This window comes from Dasypus novemcinctus, chromosome 4, assembly GCF_030445035.2.
Source record: "Dasypus novemcinctus isolate mDasNov1 chromosome 4, mDasNov1.1.hap2, whole genome shotgun sequence".
Classification (NCBI taxonomy): Eukaryota; Metazoa; Chordata; class Mammalia; order Cingulata; family Dasypodidae; genus Dasypus; species Dasypus novemcinctus.
This window is the reverse complement of record NC_080676.1, coordinates 110,161,906-110,184,535: the sequence shown is the minus strand read 5'-3', so window position 1 is coordinate 110,184,535 and position 22,630 is coordinate 110,161,906. Positions and strand designations below refer to the sequence as shown.

The following is a 22,630-nucleotide window of genomic DNA, read 5'->3' as shown; positions in this document are numbered from 1 at the left end:
CTAACATTTAAATTATTATAAAGTGCTAATTGTAAAATACCACTAAATAGGCCACATTTCCTATTTTCCTAAAATGTTTTATTGTCTCAGAGTGGAATCACTTAGGCTTCAAATTTTATGAGAAAAGGTTTGTTTGTTTGCAAGCCTTTGCTGTGCAATAAGAAGAAGAAGAAGAAGAAGAAGAGGAAGAGGAAGAGGAGAAGAACTTCTTAGTTATAACCACATCTAATTATAAAGTGGAAAAATGCTGAGGTATTTAAGCAAGAAGGAACACAGCTTCAGAAGAGAGAGTAAATGAATGAAGAGAATTTGTCACCTGGATGGTTACTATCAGTGATGGTGACCTGTAATCCTGCTAGAAACTATTGACTATTTCTCAAGATGAAATTATTATTGGGGCTAGACAATAATTATCAGAAAATATGACTCCACAGTAGAAAACAACATAAAAATATCCAAAAATGTGTCCTTACTAGGTCCTGTTGACTAATTTTTTCTCTGCCCACGAGGCAAACTTTAGGTGTAGAACCAAGAATGCAATCCAGGCAAGATTCTGTCCAGGGAAGAGTCAAGTCATTGTCCTTTCTGGGATGTATTTACTGCATCTCCGCATCTCAGTGATCTTAGTTTAATTTCACAGATGAAGAAATTCACGTAACTTTTGAAAAGGATGACATTTTTGAGTACTGTGATATTAAGTCAGAGATGCACTCACACAAACCCCATAGGGACAAATCTAAATAAGCTATTTGTTGGACATCTAGAGAAAGCAAACTAGCCTAATTAAAAAAAAAAAGTTTTTCTGATTTAAATTTTAAAATCTGATTTGATGATATCGTTGTAACTCTATATTTCTACTCATTTGAACTTTCAGGGCTAGAATTCCTTAAGATATTGTATATGATAAAAGTACTTTAAAATTCCTTTGCAGAAAAGTCTCATACTCACCAATGATACTATGCAATATACTTTCATTAATTCATTCAACAAAAAATGTATAGGACACTTTAATATATGCCAGAATCTGTGTGAGACTCTGGGGACAAAAATAACAGTAACGGCTCTAGTCTCTGGTCTCAAAATTTACAGTCCAGATTTGAAGAAGTAAAATAATTTAAACTAAAAAATACAGGATTAATGGCATGTACTATCAAAAAGGGCAAAAGGTGTGCAGAGAGCATGGAGGAGGGGCCCCTAATTAAGCACAAATGGATCATGAAAGTCTGTTGGAGTATAAGAGGCTGGATTGATCCTTGAAAGAGGAGCAAGCAGGAGGCAAATGTTTAGAGACTGGGGAAAGCAGGAAAGATTTTTAGAAGAGAAGATAATGTGTATGGCTGCAATGTTGGGGGCATGAACGGTAAGAGGGGGAAATGAAGATGGAGAGTTGTGCAAGGACCAATATGAAATGCTCTTGTGGGCATGTTAAGGATCTTGGGCCTTATTTTGAAGATATTCAGGATTCATTGGAGAATTTTAATTAGGGAGTAGCATGACTAGATTTTCATTGAATATGTGCTATATTCAAGACTCTATCCTGAGCAATTTACAAACTATATCATTTAATCAGACAAGTGTATGCCTCTTTTAAGACCTGAGTAGCTCTTCCAAAGTCTGGTAACAAGTAGGTGGAAGTGCAGGATTAGAACCTTAGAACCATCTGGCAATGGCAGAAGCAGAGAGTGAAAGCCATGTGCTAAGTTACTTATTTTTGTTTGCCATGGAGTAACTTTTAGTAGGCCTTTAAAAAGAAAAAAATGTCTGACAAGAACCTGAGAAAATATGTTTGAGTAAACTTACAGCCAAAGGGAAAATAAATCAGTCATTTTTATCTGGTTGGCATTATATTGCATTTTCAAAGCATGCAGTTTATATCTAAAGAATTTCCATGAATAATGTTATAGTCGAATATGGGTAGACTTAGGATAAATTCAGGAATATGATGACATGAATCCCAATGGACTGCTTCAGTCATTTTCTCTTCATATCTTCCTAGCTCATCTTTAAATCTTTATAGCTTCAGTTTCTCAAGTAGTGCCCTAATTATTGTAATGTCAACTTTATTATTAAGTTCTCTCGTGTATTCTGTTTAATGTACTAACTTTATAATATATGCACCAAAATGTGGTGTGCAATGGGAAGAAGAGATTAGGTCTTTCTTATTTGCTAGTCTGGTTCAATTTCTTTTAAATAACCAAAATGAAGGAGTTTATACTGACACCCCCCCCCCACTCTTTTTTTTTACATTGTTCAACTTCTAGTTTTGCTAAGCATTAACAAGACAATAATATAAATATAAAATAATTCCTTTTCCAAATCATAGTGATCTTAACTGTCTACAAATATATTGGCATCTGAACAGCAATCAAGGTGCTGTTCCTTAACATCCTCTTGCACCTAGAGGCCACTTCTCAAGATTTTTTTCAGGGTCAGAACATGCTAATGTAAACTGGCTAATAACTGTAAAAATTGCTAGTGACTGATGACACTATAAAAAAGAGTCTACTTGAACAAGAGGTATTGATTTCCTTTTTTCTCAAGTCTATTCAACAACTTCATTATGTACGTGTAAATAGATAATAAATGATAGCTAAATATGATGGATACATGCATAGATAACTAGGCAGTCACTCATAGTCACAGAACTCTTTATTTTCATTCTTTAATGCTGACATTTCATGTGTCCTCAATTCTTTCACTACGCTGAGTGTATTACTAAATATTATGTCCACTAACAGCACTTATGAGTACCTATTGTGTCCTGACCTTTTCACTAGGTATTGTACTTGATCCCCATTCCCTTTTTTTGGGAAAATATTAAAAAAAATACCCTGCACTACAGAATCAGTAGTGATAAAGTAAGATACATAAATACTACATGTGAAACTACAATGTAAACTATAATCCATGCTTAGTGGCGATGCTCCAAAATGTTGTTCATTTACAATAAATGTACCACACTAATGAAGGATGTTGTTAATGGGGGTAAGTGTAATGATGTGGGGAGCAGAGTATATGGGAATCCCCTATATTTTTTATATAACTTTTATATAATCTAAATTTAAAAAAAAGTACTACATGTGGATCTTCTTGATAGATGGAAAAGAAACAGTTGTTAGAAATTATTTAAAACAGAATTTTCTTACAATTACAATGAAATACCCAACATGCCCCAATGTACCAACCATACATACATTTGCTCCTCCCCAAAATAGTTGAATACAAGCCTTTTATACTTATATAGATAAAAGAACAGAAAAATTTAACTGCCTCATATTTGTTATTCCTAAAGCTTTCTTGGCTTTACAATGGAGAAAAAGATGAGAAATAAAAATAAGTTATCTATGTCACTAGTAATATTATCCATATCCTTATAATTGCTCAAAATGTATTTGATACAATTAATAATCTGTTAAAATCACGTATATTTTTAAAATGGAATAAAAATAATCTAAGATGAGGATGTGGTTCATTCATTATTATTTAAAACACTACCAAAATTTATCTAATATTCAATTTTAGAATAATAGAAAATAATTTTACGTGTGTATTTTTAAAACCAAAATAAAATATATTCTTCTAGGCTGTAATCAACTTTAACCTTTTACTTAAAAACTGGAAAAAGATTTGTGAGCTATTCTATGAGAGAATAAAAGCCATAGCATAAAGTCAATTTTTGAAACAAAAATAAAATTTTAAACTTAATACTCAGCCACATACCACTTCCATTGCCGTAATGGTTCTCCAAATAACCCACATGAATTAATATATTTCCAACATGTAATTGATGTATTCCTTTTCCCTAAAAAGGTTAATTATACTATAAATTTTAACAACATGCAAATTTAAGTTTTCACCTATGGACTACATAAAGCAGTTTTGTAGTGCAAAAGCCATATCTGTGAATAATTTAAAAATTATTGTTTACCAAGATCAGTAATGACTGGACTAGATTTATATCACATAAAATAGCTGACCACATGAAAATCTGCATGACTGACATTAACAATGAATCTATAAATTACTGAATCATAGTAGATATTTCAAAATAGAATCTTTTGTCATGTCACACACATTTATAGAAAAAAAAGTGTTGTGTGGATACAAATGAATGAATTTAATCACTTTATTTTGAAAACAGACCTAAGACTTAATTATTTTAATATGTTTTCATATTTAAGGAATTTGATTCACTTTAAATATTTATAAACGAGAAATGATCTTAAAAACTAAGGTGCAAAATTGTGTGTCTTTAGTTCCTTCTTCCCTAATCCATCCTTTATGTCCCCTTCTGACAAATTTTTCTAAACTCTACTTTGTGGACATTAAAATCCTGAATCACTGGGTATTTTCTACTGAATACAATATAAATTTTGCAAAGAACATTAAAATCTACTTCCAATCTTATACAAATTGACGTCATTCCTGCCCTACCATCTTCTAATTAGCATGTATTCTGAGAAAATGAGATAATTCGGATGCTTCATGCACAAAATATTCTGTATCCAGGGTTCTCCTCTGACTTCCACCTGAAGTGTTCAGAACCCTATTATATTAAGAATGGTCAATTGAGCTCAAATGCTATCTATTCCTGAAGTACTTTTTATTAGCTCAGCTAGAAATCATTACTCCTTCCTCAAACTTTCTGTATTTTATTGTGAGGGGGGTTAATTATTTACTAAATTTTAAGATCTTTGAGATCAAGAACTACAGTCTGTATATCTTTGTATCTTGTAAAATGTCTTGCATATAGTTTACAAAAAGCATTTAGTCAACTAGGCGAAGAAAATATAATTTCAAAAAGCTAAAATATGGAATAGCATGCTGCCTACCTGAACCAAAAGAGAAAGATCAAATATTTTTTACCATAAAGTTAGCAGCATCGTTTGTTTCGGGTAACAAGGTACAATTGGCTTGAGTCACATAGAAACATGTAATATGCAAAATGTAATTACAAATTAATTGTTAATTATAAAATTGGGGGCATTTTAGGTAAATAAAATTATTTCTTTTGTTATTTAAAATATAGTCCTCCTTAAACTCATTTTTTTAAAAATCTCTATTATGTTTGATCCAGTTTGTTTTATCAGTTAAAACACAACCTGTACTCCTTCAATTACTTAGTATGAAATTAGCTATAGCATTATTAACAGCAGCCAGAAATTTTGGAATGATTATTAATGGTGAAGCATGAAGCAGAAAGAAGACCAGCTGACCCTAGTGGAGTAATAAAAAAGTTAATTAATCAAGCAGGAGCCCAATTTCATATTTATGAGTCTACCCAGAGGAGGATGAATTTCAGTATATAGCTTTAATTTGAAATAATCTCCAATCAATAGCATGCTTTCAATGTTGGCATTGTAGCTATCTAAACACAAACATCAGGGAGAAAGAAGAATGTTCTAACTTTAAGTTTGTCCAAATATAAATTGGCCTGCCTTATGAAGTAGTGAAGGAGGACCCACATAATAAGAATCTGTGCTGGAACCAGATAAGTACTTCAGCATGTCAAAAAGGAAATTTCTGCTTTGTTTAGGAGCCTGGGATTGAAATTCAATGTACGTCAGAGTTGAGGTTACATAGCAACAGATAATATTTATTGTTTCCTAATTATGCTCCAAATACTATTCAAAAGTCTTTGTAGCTATTAACTAGGAATTAAAGGGGGTACTATTTGAAGTGGATATTATCGCCATCTTCATTTTATGGATCAGAAAACAAGCACAGTGAAGTTCAGTAGCCTACTGAGTTCTCACAGGTATTAAGTGTTGGATGGGGATTTTATGACATGAGGCCTTTCCTTCATTTTAATGCTCAGAACCAGGACCAAGTTTCCTCTCTATCCGTACAATATTTTCACTTTTCTTCTACAGAAAAAAAGAATAACAAATCTAATTTCCTATATGATTATATTTCCTTCTTATCTCTACTTCTTCATCTTCCTTCTATTATATTCCTCCTTAGATTAATCCATTTTTTAATATGAGCACAGATTTTCAGAAGACTATCATTATTTATAAATCACCATGAGTCAAGTTCAGAGACTGTGTAGAGTTTTAATGTATATTTCTGGATTATTGCATGCATGATGGACCGAATATAACACTTCAAAGCGGCAAAATAATACAATTGATGTGATTTACTTAATCTTATAGGGACTTTATGAAGAATAGCTATTTGCATGGAAAATGGAGGTTTCCCCTTAAAAGAGAGGTTGCATTGACATAAAAGATAGTTTGTTCAGTTTTGCCTAGATAAAATAAGAGTTTTTAAAGATAGGAACCAGGATTATGTACCATGAGACAGATTGAAGGCTGAATATGGAAAATATTAAAGATCATAACTTTGCTAAATGGGCTGGAAAGAAAAATCACTATTAACAGGTACTTAGAAGTTGTAAAAGATGCATATCAATGTCAAATGTTACAATTTGTCTAATATCTAGAAGGGAACTAAAAAGAGCAGTAGATCTATTTCTTAATACCAAAGAATATAGGTTTAAGTCAAAAACTTTCAGCAACATATGCAAAATTATTGCTTCTTTGGGATACAAGCCCTTTTCCCTTGGCTTGATGGTTTCAGAGACCAGGGACCATGTCTTACACATTTTTGTGCCTCCTATGTTGTTTTGTATATGCCTGGCACAGAGAAGACATTCAATGAATATCAGGTGAATTCATGTTACATGTTAAATTACTCCATGAACGTACATCTGTTTTTTCAGACATATTAAATATATGTAATTATTCTATGATTTGTAGACTCTTACTTTTATTCATTTATTTTGTGCATATATTAATAATGATCGGTATGGTGAGTGCTGGAGATAGAAAGATAAATAACATATGGTTTTTGTCTTCAGGAAGCTCACCACTAAACCATACTAGAAACTCTTTCTAACAGAGTTCTTTATTTATGTCATTCCCAAATTCTAATTTTAATCCGTCTTGATTTGATATGGATTTTTTTCTAACAACTATCATATGAATTGCCTGAATTTTTTTGTCAAGCTGTTTGACATTACAACCTTGAATCCTTCTAGAGAGCAAAAATGTTCCTTAGACATTTCAAATTGCTCCTAATTTAGTGAAAAATACATTCTCTGTGTAATACTTGAAGATTTAGAGCCATTCTTCAAACTCACAAATCAGCTTTATTGATTCATAGTCTGAAGTGGATTTTTAATATCATAATTTAGCCATTAAAAGAGCACCAGTGGCAAAGTGAAGGAAAAAACTAATCTTTTCATGTAACCGTAAGAAGGCCTATTCAGAATCACCCAGGTATGATTTCTAATTACCGTTGACCTTTCACTCTTGTCTATACTGGTCATGATCAAGTACTAAGCTCAAGAAGGGAGTAGGAGTATTGTGTCACTCAATAGTTTCATATGGAATGGTGTAAAGCATTAGGGAAATTTTATCCAGGTACAAAGTGATACATAGTGATGGTACATCTCTTGAAGAGAAAGGTAGAAATAAATGATGCTGGGATGAGGCTGTCCTTGGGGAAATCACATACTGCAATGATGACACAGCACTGGGCCTTGGTTCCTTTTAGATTGAAATAATAATCATAATAATTGCATAATAATAATTTTTAAGAACAGGAAAAAAACCTTGGAGTTTAAAAGTTGTCCAAATGGCCAAATCAAGATAAAAGCACCTTATATAAAATATGTAAGTATTAAATATTATATGCCTTTGTCAAAACATGAAGACATAGTTTGAAAATTTTAAATTTCACAGTACCTCTGTGGACAGAAGGAGATTACATACACACACACATACACAAAATTATTTCATTTAAAATATTTGGTGATTTTATAGCTAATAAAAATCATTTCAAATGATTGAATACAGCATCTTTTAAATTTGCTTTATCCTAATACAAAGCATCACTTTTTGCTCCACCTCACAGTGAAGTCAAAATACTGAATGCACAGATCTTGATAAAATAAGCCCGACTAGCTTGATGAAGGCCCATGTAAAGAATTAAGAAGTAACATCAAATAGAACAAAAAGAACAAAAGAAAGTGTTTGTGTTACACTTTGCTGTTTCAAGGGAAAAGGTAGTTTGGTGAATTTAAATTGAGTAACAATAGTTCTTGGCAAAATAGCAGCAGCACTTTAAAAGATTTAGCTGTGTGTGCATAAACCCAAGCATGACATGCATGAGCACATTACTGTACTGGAAAGATAGGCAAAGTAGCAGAATGTGGCAACCCTACTGCAACACATAAAATGGCTGATTCAGAACAAACAGACTTTCTTATTCTCTTGCGCTTTGGAAAAGCTGAGCATCCTTTTACAAATGCTCTTGCATTGTGGTTCTTTTTCTTTTTTTAAATAAATCTTTATCTTATATTTGCTGGATATATGACCAGAAAGCAAACTTAGTAAAATAATTTTTAACAATTAATTTCAATAATTTTGCAACTGATAAAAATTGCAATATTATTTACTGATGTTAGTATAATTTCTATATATGTATATATACACACATAAACATATATACATACTATATATAATACATCTATTTTGCATTCATATATCTTATTTCCATTTTGAGATTAAGGAATGAAATTGGCAATCTTTTCAATATTACTGCATAAATTTTTATCCTTACAAGTAAAAAGAGTTTTCTCCTAAATTTGATGTGAAGTTTGTTCCTAAATACAGTGTAATGAGGAAGAAAGTGAAGGGCACTTGAGAGGAGAAGCAGCAAAAGCTAAAGCAAATATAAAAACGTCTAATTGTTCAGTTTATCCATTCACCTCTTCATTAAATTGAAAAATAATAATGCTTGGGCCAGACATAGAGGTAGGCACTGAGGATTCAAAGAAGAAAAGGATAAACCTTTTCCCTGCTTTCACAGAAGCTAGTAAGAAGTTTGGAAAAATAAAAAGGTTTCAATAGGGTAATGTATTATATTTAGGGGGTTACAAGGAGAAAAACCCAAACAAGTTTATATCAAGGAAAGCTTCCCTAAAGCAGTGACTTCTTAAAGGAGACTTTAAAGTTAAGTAAACTTGACCATGAGAAAGTAGGAGGACATGGGCGAGGGGACCAAGAGCATCTTTTTTTCTCCTGGACAGAGAGAACAGTTTGCATACAGACCTAGAGAGGAGAGAGAGCATGGAGCTCTCTAATAACTCAGAATTTCTGTATGGCTAGAGCCATATTTCTCGAAATGTTGGCCCTTCACCAGGAGCAACAGCATGACCTGGGGACACATTAGAAATGGAAATTATTACTGAGTCAGAAACTCTTGGAGTGGAACCCAATACAATACTCTGTTTTAAGAAATGCTCCGGATAGAATCTGATTCAGGTTCAAGTGTAGGAGCCTCTGGCTTGATCAGAGAATGCAAAGGTAGGGGCAAGGAGTCATGGTGGTGATTGTGGTGATACAAGAATGACAAAACATGAGACTGACAAGGTAGGAAGGGGCCAGCTCATGCAAGGCCATCTCTTATTTGCTACTGAAATGACATCCTTCTTGACTTCTTATTTTTCTTCTGGTATCTGCAGTTTTGGAGTCAGGCAAGCCAGTAAGAGCAGCTTCCCATAACTGATTTCTCTAGAACCATTGCTAACATATCTAATTATTCCCTTCCCTTCATTTTAACCACACTAAAAATAAAACCTTCCAAATGTCATTTTCATTGTCATGCACTCCTATAGCTGTCATAGCTTCCAAATTCCCAAGAGACTATTTTAGCCTTCAGAATTCTCCTTCTGAAGGTGCTGGGACCTTGGGAATTATCAATTTAAATTCCAACACATGCTTGTTCTCTGAGAGCACGTAAGCCTGCATATGTCTTTAACAGTTCATATTTGGTCTCTGGAGTTTCAAGACACAGTGGATTTATGATCTGCTCAACAGAGTATCCTGAGAATGCTAACACTGAGCAATTCCATCCCAGGTCTTCAATAAAAATAGGTCATTGTAGGAGTCTTGCAAATTATGCTATCTGGGAAACTTCATGAATCCAGATACCATATGATGAGATGTTAGTAAAGCAAAGTTAGACACCAAGACTAATACGCCACACAAAGGCATAGATTTAACATTATCTTTTTCCTGGAGTCAGTGGTTGGTCTTTGGCTGAAGTTACATGGCTATATGTTCTAATTTGTAAAGACAGAATAATAGATTCACTTAGGCAACAAAGGACTGTCTCCTGGCACATGACTTTAATAGACTTTAATAATAAAATGAAAAGAATATGTAAGATTATTTTACCTTGCTCTAAAATGGAAAGTTTCTGGTAATATAATTAAGGACATGAACCACACCAGCCTGGTTCAGCCGCCAAACTCTTCACTCCTGAGATGTCAGGACCTAAGAAACGTATTTCCATTTAAACTTCATTGTACACATCTGAAAACTAGAAATTTACTCATTTTTGTACATTGATTCATTAACAAATTCTTATGGAGCACTGACTGTATAATAAGTGCTGTTCTACATGCTAAGGATATAACAGAAATAGACAGAAAAATTCCTGCTCTCCTGAGCTTTATATTCCAGAGAGGGGACAGAGCCAGCAAACAAATAAAAAGTCAAATATTCAGTATATCAGGTAGTGCAGAGCTGCAATGTTTTACCCAGATACCCCCTTCAGGACCCAGATGCTCATCCTCTTGGCCAAGTGGGAATTCTGATTACTGAAGCCTCCTCCTGAATTATCCAGACATTGCCCCTGGCCAAATGAAGCTGCATCCCTCAGGGCCTCTCTACAGCCTGGGGGTGGAGTATCAGAATCCAAGACTTGTCAATTGGAGGTACAAAGACCCAGCCCCCTTGCTTAACTCTGAACTGCCATCTCAGCTCCAGACCACTTTGGGGTCAACTAAGGTCTTTGTAGCTCCACATCCTAGTCCAACTGCACCAAATTTCCACTTCTGTTTCATGCTGAGAGCCTCCCCATAAATGCTGTAAGCAAACCTCTGTTGAAGAATCGGTGTTCCAGGGAACCTCATCTGAGACAGATGATGAGAGGTGCTCCAGAGAAAAGTAAGCCAAGGAGGAGGATAAGGAGTCCTTGCCTCCTAATGTGAGAAAAGAACTCAGTGCTGTGTCTGACACATATCACCCTGATCATTAAATGTTAACTCTCACTAACTCCTAATTATTACTGCCAGCTGGGCAGCTGGCAAAAACTTCATGGCAGAGTGCCCTCATCTTGGCCTTGAAGTAATTGAAGGATACAAATAAGCAGAAATAAGAAGGAAATATTCCATGGTAACAACTGATTTGTTCAATTTAACAAATGAATTGGCAGATATTTTACAGATTAACGGTTAAAGAGAGCTAGAGAAAAAGAATTTCAGTTAAAATTTCAAGGTCTGAATTTCATCTTCCTTCCTAGATAAGACTTTGGGAAAGTCAATCAACCTCCCTTGCCTTAGTTTACATGTCTAGAAAATGGGGATAAGAATACTACCTACTTTCTAGGGTTCTCTTGAGGATGTAATGACTCAATGTCTGCAGTAAAGTATTTAACAGAGAATCCAGTACTCATGTGGTTAGAGCTCAGTAAATGTTAACTATTACTACTGATGCTATTGTTATTAATTTTCAACCTTAACATTCCATTCTAACAGATACAAAATTTTACTTAAAAAATAAAACAATCTTCCTATTATTCCAATGTTCTCTCTCTCTCTTCATGCATGTATACATCATACTATGGCAATCAAGTCATTCTTTTTTTCTTCCCTGTGGCATTCATTTTTCTTATGCATTAGCTTACTGTTGAGATTAGTTGACTAACTTCATGCTAGTTTTTGTTTAATTTTTATAGCTGACATACAAGGATGAGTGAAATTCTTCAAGATGTATTAACTTCCCAGGACTTAAGTGTTAGAAAACTGGACTTAGCCAAGGAAGCTCCACACTTGAACTTCCAAGGTACCAGATCTTAGCCAGCATAGTAGGCAAGTCAGGGAGGCCTCAGGCCCATTATACATTACCTTGTGGACCCATAACACTGTCCCTCCTGATTCTGTGTAATCAAATTCTTCCTGAGTTAGACCTCTTTTCTTTTAATATTTAAAACATGAAAGGTCTCAGTGCATCTGAGTACAGTATCTCTATTTAAATTTCTGGTTCCACCACCTCTAGCTATGTGACCTGGGCCAAATTAATGAACCTTTCTGTTTCTCTAGCTATAAAATGGAGATAATACTACCTCACTGGAGGGATTAGGATGATTGTGAGGATTAAATAGGTTAACATATGTGAAATGTTTAGAACTGTATCTGGTACATGTAAGCATTCTAGAAATGTGTTATATTAATAATCCTAATTACTACCTTTCTGAGGGAGACTCCTTCACTGGATCTGATATGATTGTCTGAACCAGCCTATGCTATGAAGTAGCTGCTACTTTTCGCCATAAAGAACAAGAAAGAAAAGAAAAAAGGAAGAGGAAAAATGTAATTCTGGCAAAGGCGAACTTCTGGAATCTTCTTCAGATTTCAAGTGGAAATGAAAAGACTTTTGGCCCCATAGCTATCTCCCCTAATATAAAATTTTTTAAATTAAATAAATAACCATCTAACTGATATCCTTGTTCAGGAATAAGCAACCCAAAGAAAAGGAAATTCAGCTGTATATTTAAAACTATATTTTGTCTCAGAGTCAGTATTAATTATACTATTACTTCTTGCATATAAGCACAGAAAAAATCTTATTTAGGCATGGATTTTACTACTTCAAATTATTGGATAGATACAGATTTGAGAATGTTTGGGCATTTATGAAATCACATTTTACCTTACATAATGAGTGAAAAGATAGGTACTTCGATCTTTTCCAAATTAATTCAAGTTGTCCAGCAGACCAACAGAGCATCTGAGTGGAAACACACCAAGGAAACATGGAGTTATCCAATTACAGCTTTAGCACATTCATTTTTCTGCCATGTTCCATACTTGCAGCTCAAAATGTCTTTTGAATCCTTCTGAATCATTGACAGCTAATTCCTGTCCATTAGAGACACACTTCTCAATGTTTGTACTTATCCATCTTAGATGTTGTTCCTTTTTATATCTAGGTAACTGCCTTTCTGTCATTCTCTCTCTTATTCTGTTCTTCTGTCCCCTGGGATGATAGACTTCAGTGTATATTAAACAAAAGCACACATTTAAGATATCCAATTCAACACCCATGCTGATTTCTTTTTAAAAAAATTATGTAGGGAAACGGACTTGGCCCAGTGGTTAGGGTGTCCGTCTACCACATGGGAGGTCTGCGGTTCAAACCCCGGGCCTCCTTGACCCGTGTGGAGCTGGCCCATGTGCAGTGCTGATGCGCGCAAGGAGTGCCACGCCATGCAGGGGTGTCCCCCGCATACGGGAACCCCACGCGCAAGGATTGCGCCCCGTAAGTAGAGCCGCCCAGAGCGAAAGAAAGTGCAGCCTGCCCAGGAATGGTGCCGCCCACACTTCCTGTGCTGCTGACGACAACAGAAGTGGACAAAGAAACAAGACGCAGCAAACAGACACAGAGAACAGACAACCGGGGGAGTGGGGGAATTAAAGAAATAAATAAATCTTGAAAAAAAAAATTATGTAGCTTTAAAATTGCTTCCAAGATATTCAGCAATATTTTTAAGGTTGTAAAAATATATTATACTTGATCAGACTCTATTCTACTCTTGTAATTATTAATAATTCAGATATGATGAATTTAATGAGTTTTGTAAAGCAAAACATACTTCTCTGTCTACAAATGAAATAGTGCCTGTCACCATTTTTCCCAATGTCCCTACTGCTTAAGGTAAAAATAAAAATGTTTTAGTAGAAGGAAGGCAAAACATGAGTAAGTAGTTGATGAGGTTATTCAGTCTTTGCATTATCAGTGCACCCTAGAATCCTCTAAAGCCTGAGGTCTTATGCATATATATATATATATATATATATATAAAGAGAAGTGGCATATTCTCACTGGTCCATTGGTCCATGATTAGGATGGTAGTTGAGGGAGTCTCTTAAATACTCTCAGCCCAACTTCTAATAGCTATGCTGTGGGACTGGGGAATCAGTACTGATGAAGAAAGACAGAGCCCAGTTTGTAAAATAAAAACATATATATATATGGGGAATGGATTTGGCTCAACTGATAGAGCATCCACCTACCACATGGGAGGTCCAGGCTTCAAACCCAGGGCCTCCTGATCCATATGGTGAGCTGGCCCACGTGCAGTGCTGATGCATGCAAGGAGTGCCATGTCACGCAGGGGTGTCCCCTGCATAGGGGAGCCCCACGCACAAAGAGTGTGCCCCATAAGGAGAGCTGCAATAAATGCAGCCTGCCCGGGAGTGGCACCGCACACACAGAGAGCTGACACAGCAAGATGACACAACAAAAAGAGACACAGATTCCCCATGCCGCTGACAAGAATACAAACAGACACACTAGAACACACAGTGAATGGACACAGAGAGCAGACAACTGGGAAGGGAAGGGGGGGAAATTTTTCAAAAAAGCTAACCATGGACTTAACTTAAAAAAAACAACAACAACATATGTATACAAATGCACACACACAGATATACCTATATATTCTGTTAATATCACTTATTAGAGAGGAGAGAATTGCAAGGATAGAAAATGACATTTAGGAGGAAAGCTCATACTTAAGATGCTAGTTGCATGACTTTCTGAAATATATGACAATATATCTAAATTGTTCTTAATTTTTATAGAGATGCTTTCTCAGAAAGCTTGATTAAGTAAACAGAAGAATGTTGATTTTTATTTGCACTTCTCTGTAAGAATGTTTCAGGAAATTTAAAACACACATACAAAATAGTAAATTAGACCTAGAAATAGAAAGCTAGAGCCATAAAAATAAACAAGAGCTACAATCTCCTTTTGATAATCATTACTAGCATCACACCCCATGTGCATCATCTCTACCTCTGAGATTTCTGAAAGACAGAGAATAGAGAAATTACTGAGCTCTCACGCAATGAAACACAAATTGTGGAAGACATATAGATGGTATTGCAGTAAGGACAGTGGCTTCAAGAAGAGTTTTTCAACAAATGCCCAAGGTTTTTTTTGCTTTTTTGTTTTATTTTTTCCAAACATGGTGCTTTTTGACAACAAACTTTTTGATAGAAGCAGAGCTAACATAAAAATGGCACTGAGTGAAGAAAATATTTCATGGTAGCAGTGGGGTAAGAGAGAAAAAGGAAGCTTATTTAGTATCTGTATACATCCTCCCAGAACAGAAAATATACCTAGGAAACGAATGAATAGAATCACTCCCCAAATTTCTTTTATATTTCTTTTTTTATTCAGAAAATGAAAATTAGAATGCCCTAGCCAAGACCTTTTCAATGCAGATATTTATTTTAAAAAACTATGAGCTAGGATAAGCAAAAAGGAATACAAGAATGTCCAGATACCATACTACCAGAGTGGAAAATTGAGTAGCAAACTAGGCTTATGAAAGGATTGAAACAAAAAACTAGAAAGCTCCTAAAAGTAAAGGCAGCCAATCCTTTCCTTGGGCCACAAGAGTCATTCATCTCTATTTCTCTCTCAAAAGACTAATTTTGTCCATGTCTATGATCACTTTAGAAAAGATATCTATCTTCCCCATGACTTACAAGTTCACAGCACTCTTGGTTTCAACCATACACCAAAACTGCCAAACTGACTGTGAATCCCAATTCCAAATTCCTGGAAGAGAGAATGTGTTTGGCCCATAGCTTAAGTCTGTTATCCACCCTAATCCAATTTATTTTACTGGGAAACAGATTCAGAAAGAACAAACTTTCAAGGTTTTAGCCAGTGAGAAGAGTCAGTTTTCAGAGATAAAGTTGAACAGATACCCCAAAAATATCTACTATGAATTTTTAGTCTTTAATGAGGAATAGAATGTGAATATACTGTATTCATATTGATAGATTATTCAAATGCTGTAAACACAAGGTGAAAAGATACAGAAATCCTTCTTTTATAAAAGCTGAGCAGTCTGACCAACATATTTTTTTCCAGGTAAAAACAAAGCCTCCCACATTTGCACTGAAATGGGCTGCAGGCAAAGCAAAGATTGTTCTTAGGCAGCAGATTTGAATCTGCTCCCACAATTAGACATAGTTTGAATTGAAAGCCCAGAGTTCCACACTGTTGGTTACTATGAAAAAGGTGATTTTGTCCTGGAAATTTTTCAAAGCAGGTGTTTAAAGTCATCAAAAAGAAACCTGAAGAGTAATTCACCTATGGATAAATGTATACTGAACCATATATCTCTGTGGCACACGTTCCAGGATAAGCTATAGAAAAAGTATACATATACAAAATAGAGTATGTTACTTTGTTTAATACAGTTTTGATCAACTGGCTTTTGTCTGCCAAAGAAAATTATTTTAGTCTTGATAAAGTTAATAACAATTCTTTCTGGCAGGAGCAGAATAGCAGGATTATTTGTGTTTGAAATAATTCTAGTTGCTGAAAATTAAATCATCAGCAGCATACAGGAAAAAACTAATCTTTCTACCTATCAAGATGGCAAATACCGAGTTTGTTTACAATGTGTATCTTATCATGAAGAATTAGTTTAAAAGACAAATAAATAAAACCCAAGCCTGTTTTAAACTTCAAAAAATTATGAATAGGTATCTGAGAAAATTATTCCCATTTATGTGATTTTTACAGGTTATTTAGCTCCCTCATTTGCACAATCATGATACTAAGCTTCACTTTTGAGTTAGCACAACCTGATCCCTCAGACAAGAAAGGCAAAATTGAGTGAAAGAAATATAGGCAGCTAACAATTTTATTTTCCTAACAATGATCCAAAAATTTCCCTCAGAACTTATTACTTTAAGAGTATGATCAAATGAATTTTGGCAGAAGCAGTAGCAGATCCATGTTAGATGTCTGGGGTTGAAATTGCTTGAAGCAATAAGCTTGGGGCTATAAAGCTAAGAGAAATTGGCTTAGAAGATACACACTGATGGGTATTTGTGCTTTCATAAATACTTCTGCTGAACCCATGTAAGTAACAGCTAGAGCCTCAAATGTGCTTTATCACTAACTCTGAAAATTAAGTAAAGGGCTTTCATAATAATTTATTTAGCTCCAGTATTTTGGTGCTATAATTAGATGGGTTTAAATTGGACAGATTCTCCCACATTTTTATTTTAACATGCTGCCTAACTAAACATGCCAGAAATATCTGTTCAATTGGTTTTTTTTCTGTTTTTGTTGTTGGTTTGTGTTTGAACCCATGCAGCTATTATTAAATCAATACATGAGATCCATTAAAAACAATGTAGATCTAATTTCTCCCTGAAACTATTAGTCTACTAATGAAAAGAAAAAATTGGAATCTCTTCTAGCAGAGCATTCGATATTCTTTGTATAGCACAAAAGGTTGTTTTCTAAAGTTAAATTGCACTCCTCCACTCCATTTCATCTCATCCTGCCAATTCCACCCATCCAGTTATGGAGGCTAACAGACTCAGGAGGCTATGCTCAGCATCAAAATGAAAAGAAAATTATAAATTTAGATAGAAAGCATGCAATTCAAGCAAAATAGTAAACGAAAAGTTACTAATGCCTGTTTCAGAAATATAAAGACCCACTTATCCCCACCTTTTTCCCTCATGCTAGGATATATATGTGGATAAATATAGTCAAATTCTTTCCTCTTTAGTTCACTCTATTAAATAGGGCTCTTTTAGTTTGCTAAACCTGCTCATAGCAGATACCATAAAATGTGTATTGAAATCAATTCTAGTTGCCGAAATGGGTTGGCTTTAACAATAGGAATTTACTAGTTTACAAGGTTACAGTTTTGAGGCTGACAAAAATGTCCAATCAAGGCATCATCAGGCAATACTCCCTTCCTGAAAACCAGCTGCTGGTGATCCTGAACTCCTCTGTCACATGGCAAAGCATATGACAGCATCTGCTGGTCTCCCCCTTTTCTTCTGGGTTTTGTTGCTTTCAGGTTCTTGTTCCCATTGCCTTCTTTCTCCTTATCTGAATTTCATTCTCTTATAAGGAATTCCAGTAAGAGAGTTAAGACGTACTATGAATAAGGTTGGTCACATTAACTTAAGGCCCTATTAACTTATATTGACTTAAGACCCTATTCACCAAAAGATCCTACATACAATGGGCCCATACCCACAGGAATGGAATAACTTTAAGAACAAACTTTCCTGGGGTACATACAGCTTCAAACTGTCACAAGTACTCTTTCAGTTTCAAATGACAAAAACCCAACTGGCTTAATGAAAAGGAGTACTTTATTGGCTCATATAATTGAAAATTCAAGGGATAGTGTGAAACTTAGAACAAATCCCTGTTCTCAAACTAAGTCCTCAAGAATTTCTCAGTCTCTCTGTTCTGCTTTCTTTTCTACTGACTTCATCAGTAGAAGAGTTTATATCTCTAGTAAAATTTCCAACTGGATAAACTCAACTTTCCATCTCCTCTACTCCCGCACCTAGGTATTAAGGATAGCCTGAGAAAAACAGAATTTGAGCAGTCTCTCTTTAAATTTTCATGATCTGTCCCATGCCTATCTTTCCACCTACCTAATCTGCCTCTTGCCCTATGTCTTAACCATCTCAAATTACATATAAACAAGTCCGTAGGATGTTGTGCCATTTTGCATTTCTGTATTATTGTTTATGTTGTTTCTTCAAACTGTAATGTTTCTATATCTCTTCATTACCTTGGTGACTTGCAAATTTCTTCTAATTATTCATACTTAGCTTAAGGATGACCTCCTTTAATATACCTTCCTTCACATCTTCCTACAGAGATTACTACTTCTTCCACTCTTCCCTTATGACCTTCTCAGGTAACCTACATTTTAGCAACAATTTTACCATATTACAGTTAAGGTTTACATATTTATCTCCCTCAATAAACAGAAACTCCTGTGAGGACAGAAAACCATGCTTTATTTTTCTATGTCTCCTCCAAACCTATCAGTGTTTATCTTACTCTGAATAATGAATATTTCTTGTTTTTGCCTGAAAAAATGAGTTGATGAATGATAACATCCTCAAGAAATTTTTCTAGACCTTTTTCTATAAAAAATCAATGTATGTTTTTAAATCAGGATTAATTTATTTATATCTTTTTCTATGAAAAATTTTTTTCTAAATCTTTGAGTAGATAAGCTTCATAAACTTTGTGAGCTCTGATAGTTATACATTTAATTACCAAACTATTCACCTCAAATCACAATAACTCACATTAAGAAGCTTTAACCTCAAATAGCTAGGCCTACCAATATTTAAGTACTCAATAAGTATTTTATGTTATATGTTAAATAGTATTTGAAACTGATTTGAAATTGAGCATCATTGGCTCCAGGTCATTTATTCAGGATTTGTAAGAAAATCTTATTCTATTCTGGATATTTTAAAAAATGAAAGAGGATGAAATATGTATGTATGAATGAAGGTATAACTATTTCAGTTGCAAAAATGGTTTTCAAAGGCCTGTCTCCAATGCCAGTAACAATAAGAAATGTAGACAATTAAAAATAAAATCCTTGAAATTTAGAATGTTGACAGTAGTTCCAGGTGTTTATGTATCTCAGTCACTTTTCTTTGTTCCTTGATAGTTGTAACATGAAGCTTACCTGTTGCAAGTCATCTTGATCATTCATTAACACATGCGAGAATCTATTAAAAAAAAAAAGACAAGAAAAGTTTTTCATCACAACACACTACTTCCTGTGCTTCTACTTCATCATCAGATTGTACCAAACTCACATTTTCCAATTTTCCATTTGGCATTTGACATTTTTATCTGACAAGTAAATTAAGGTCATCAACAACGAATCCTGAAAACTCCTGAGCCGCAGTGTAGCCACAGTTTTGTACTGAATTGCACTGTTTCTAGAGAAGTGGCTGAGCCATGGAGGAAGGTACAGCTGTGAAATCACTTTTTGAAAAAATATAATGCCAGCTAAGGGGCTCTGCTCTAACAGAAGTGATCCAGGAGGTTTGTTTCCATCCAGCTGAGAATTCAGTTAACTGGCTTACTTGAGAGGCACAGAGAATCTCTTATCACTTTCTTTTATTTTCCAAACTTGGAGCTATTTTTTTCCCTATGGAATATGGCATCAAATATTGAATGTGTATGAGAGAAAAGTGTTAATACAATACCATGCTGATATGGCTTTCTCCAAGTAACTACTTCCTTCTAAGTATAGGCAGAAATATTTGCAAATATAAATTTTTACCACTCTATTTTCTACTGATTTGTCTGAACATACTAATTTCCAAAATATAAAAGTATAAGAAAGTGTTTATGAAACAGACATTTTAAGCATTAACGTTGCCACTTAAATGAGAAAACTTTATTCTTCAGCCAGGGAATTTTATTCTTTTATCTTTATATCTCTGTCTCTTCTTCATGAACAGCATACATTTCTTAATATCTGTAATATGTAAGGCACTATGTGACTCCTTTGTGATATAGAAAGTTAAAAGACACTCTTTCTGCTAGCAACTACAGAATCGCTGAGGTGTGCCAAAATACAGAAACCCTCAGAAAATAAATAATTTTTGATAGCTTAAGTTTTCAATCAGTGGTTCAGCCTTAAGTATTAGTTTTTAAAATAATTAACTATTTTGGAGAGAAATATATTTCTAACCATGCATCCACAAACTCTTGCCCTTTTAAATAAAGTATCCTAATATATCAGCATTTTTTAACTAATACTGGATGATGATGATAAAACATAGAAAATCCTTCAGTCTTCCTTGAATGGTGTAGGGCTGTTTGATCCTAAATCCCCGGCTCCTAACAAGTGTGTATTTTGAAGTCTCATTTCAGATTTTTCAGTTTTCTCATCTCTTTTGTCACTTACAGCATAGCAGTGTTCACTTATATTCCACTCTCTTTCTTTAGATGCCTACCTCCTTCCTTTACTTCTAATTTACTGCTACTCTACTATTTTGTGAACTTAGAAATCAATAAGCATATCTGATGTAAGACTGTGAGGATCAAAGCTCTTTTATGGAGCAAACTATGTGTTCTTTAGGATGTGAACATCTGTCAGATGTCTCTTCCAAGGATAATTTTATTTTCTGTCTTGCTTGCCACTGCTTAACAGCATTCTGCATAATTGAGGTTACCATCTAGCAGAATTCTAATAAATGTGACAAGATGAGTATCAGTTTTTAGAAAAGCTTTTGCGATTGGTGAGAATGGGAATGAATCTCAGATATATTTAAAAGGTAGAAATGACGGGACTGATAACCAACTGGAAAGCAAAAGGCTGAGTCCCAGGTTTCAGGCTGTCCATCTCTGAGAAAGGTATGCCTACTAGATGGGGGGATTTTACTCTCTAGGTTAATAGTAAAGTAGTAAAATAGTAAAGTAGTAAAAGTAAAATAGTTAAATTATTATTTTGAAGAATAATTATCCAGCCACATAATGTAAGATGGTTTGGGAAGAGACCCTGTGGAAAAGAAACCTAACACAACAAAATTAGTCTGGCCATGTGAGGCTGATGCCTCACATGAGGCTGTGCTAGTGGTAATAAAGACAAGTCATTGTTAAGACATGATGAAAGAGTTGATTCTGGACGTGGAGTGTAGGGAAAGGTATAATAAAAGATGACCCCATGCGTTCAAGTTCAGGTGACGAAGAGGCTAACTACATCATCTGCAAAAGTCAGAAGATTATATTCATCAAGGAAAAATGTTTCCTCAGCTTTCATTCATATCTCTTACTTCTACCTGCATGAACATGCTGTATTGAGATTGTACAGATTATTTAGTCTACCTTATGTATCACCAAGTCTTAATTTGTCTCACTCTCAAAAGGTTAAACCAATCCTGATTACTATATATAACCTAGAGGAATTTTTTTTCCTGAGGGGGAAAAAAAAAGTTGAAGCTTTCCTGTATTAGTGGTTGCATTCATTTTCTACGTATACCATAACAAATTACCACAAACTGACTCGTTTAAAACAAGAGAAATGTATTCTCTCACAGTTTTAGAATCTAGAAGTCTGAAATAAAGGTGTCTGCAAGGCCATGCTCCCTTCAAAGGCTCTAGGAAAGAACCTTCCTTGCCTCTTCCTAGCTTCTGGTGGTTGCTGGCAATCCTGGGAGTTCCTTAGTTTGTAGCTGTATCTTTTCAATCTCTGCCTCTGTTTTCACATGGCTGTGTTCCCTGAATCACCCTTCTTTTAAGGACACCAGTCCTTGGACTTAGGGTCATCCCTAACCCAGTATGACCTCATCTTCATTTGCTTACATCTGCAAAGACCCTATTTCCGTATAAGGACACATTCACAGCTCCTGGAGTTTAGATTTTCAGTGTATGTTTTAGGAAAACACAATTCAAACCAAAGAGTCGTCAAAAAACCTTAAAATTAATTTGTTGGATGCTGTCAGACTACTTCTTTATGGAAATTTGTGCTGTCCCGAAAATATGGCTTTGGTGAAATGATGAGGCAATATCATTTGAAATGTTGTCATTTGATTAAGAATTGGGAGTCATAAATAAAGCATGGGAATATGTAATAAATAAATACCACCATTTATTTCACTGGGAAGCATTTTGAGAAATATTTTATTCCCAAAAAATCATGTAACTGCTGTCTTCAATAAGTTTTA

The 22,630-nt window shown here is 34.7% G+C and overlaps 1 protein-coding gene across 16 annotated transcripts in view; it reads left to right on the top strand.

Moving 5' to 3' along the window:
* The window catches only part of EPHA6 (EPH receptor A6), a 975,172-nt gene that overhangs the window by 646,784 nt on the left and 305,758 nt on the right, over positions 1-22,630 (top strand). The window lies entirely within an intron of this gene.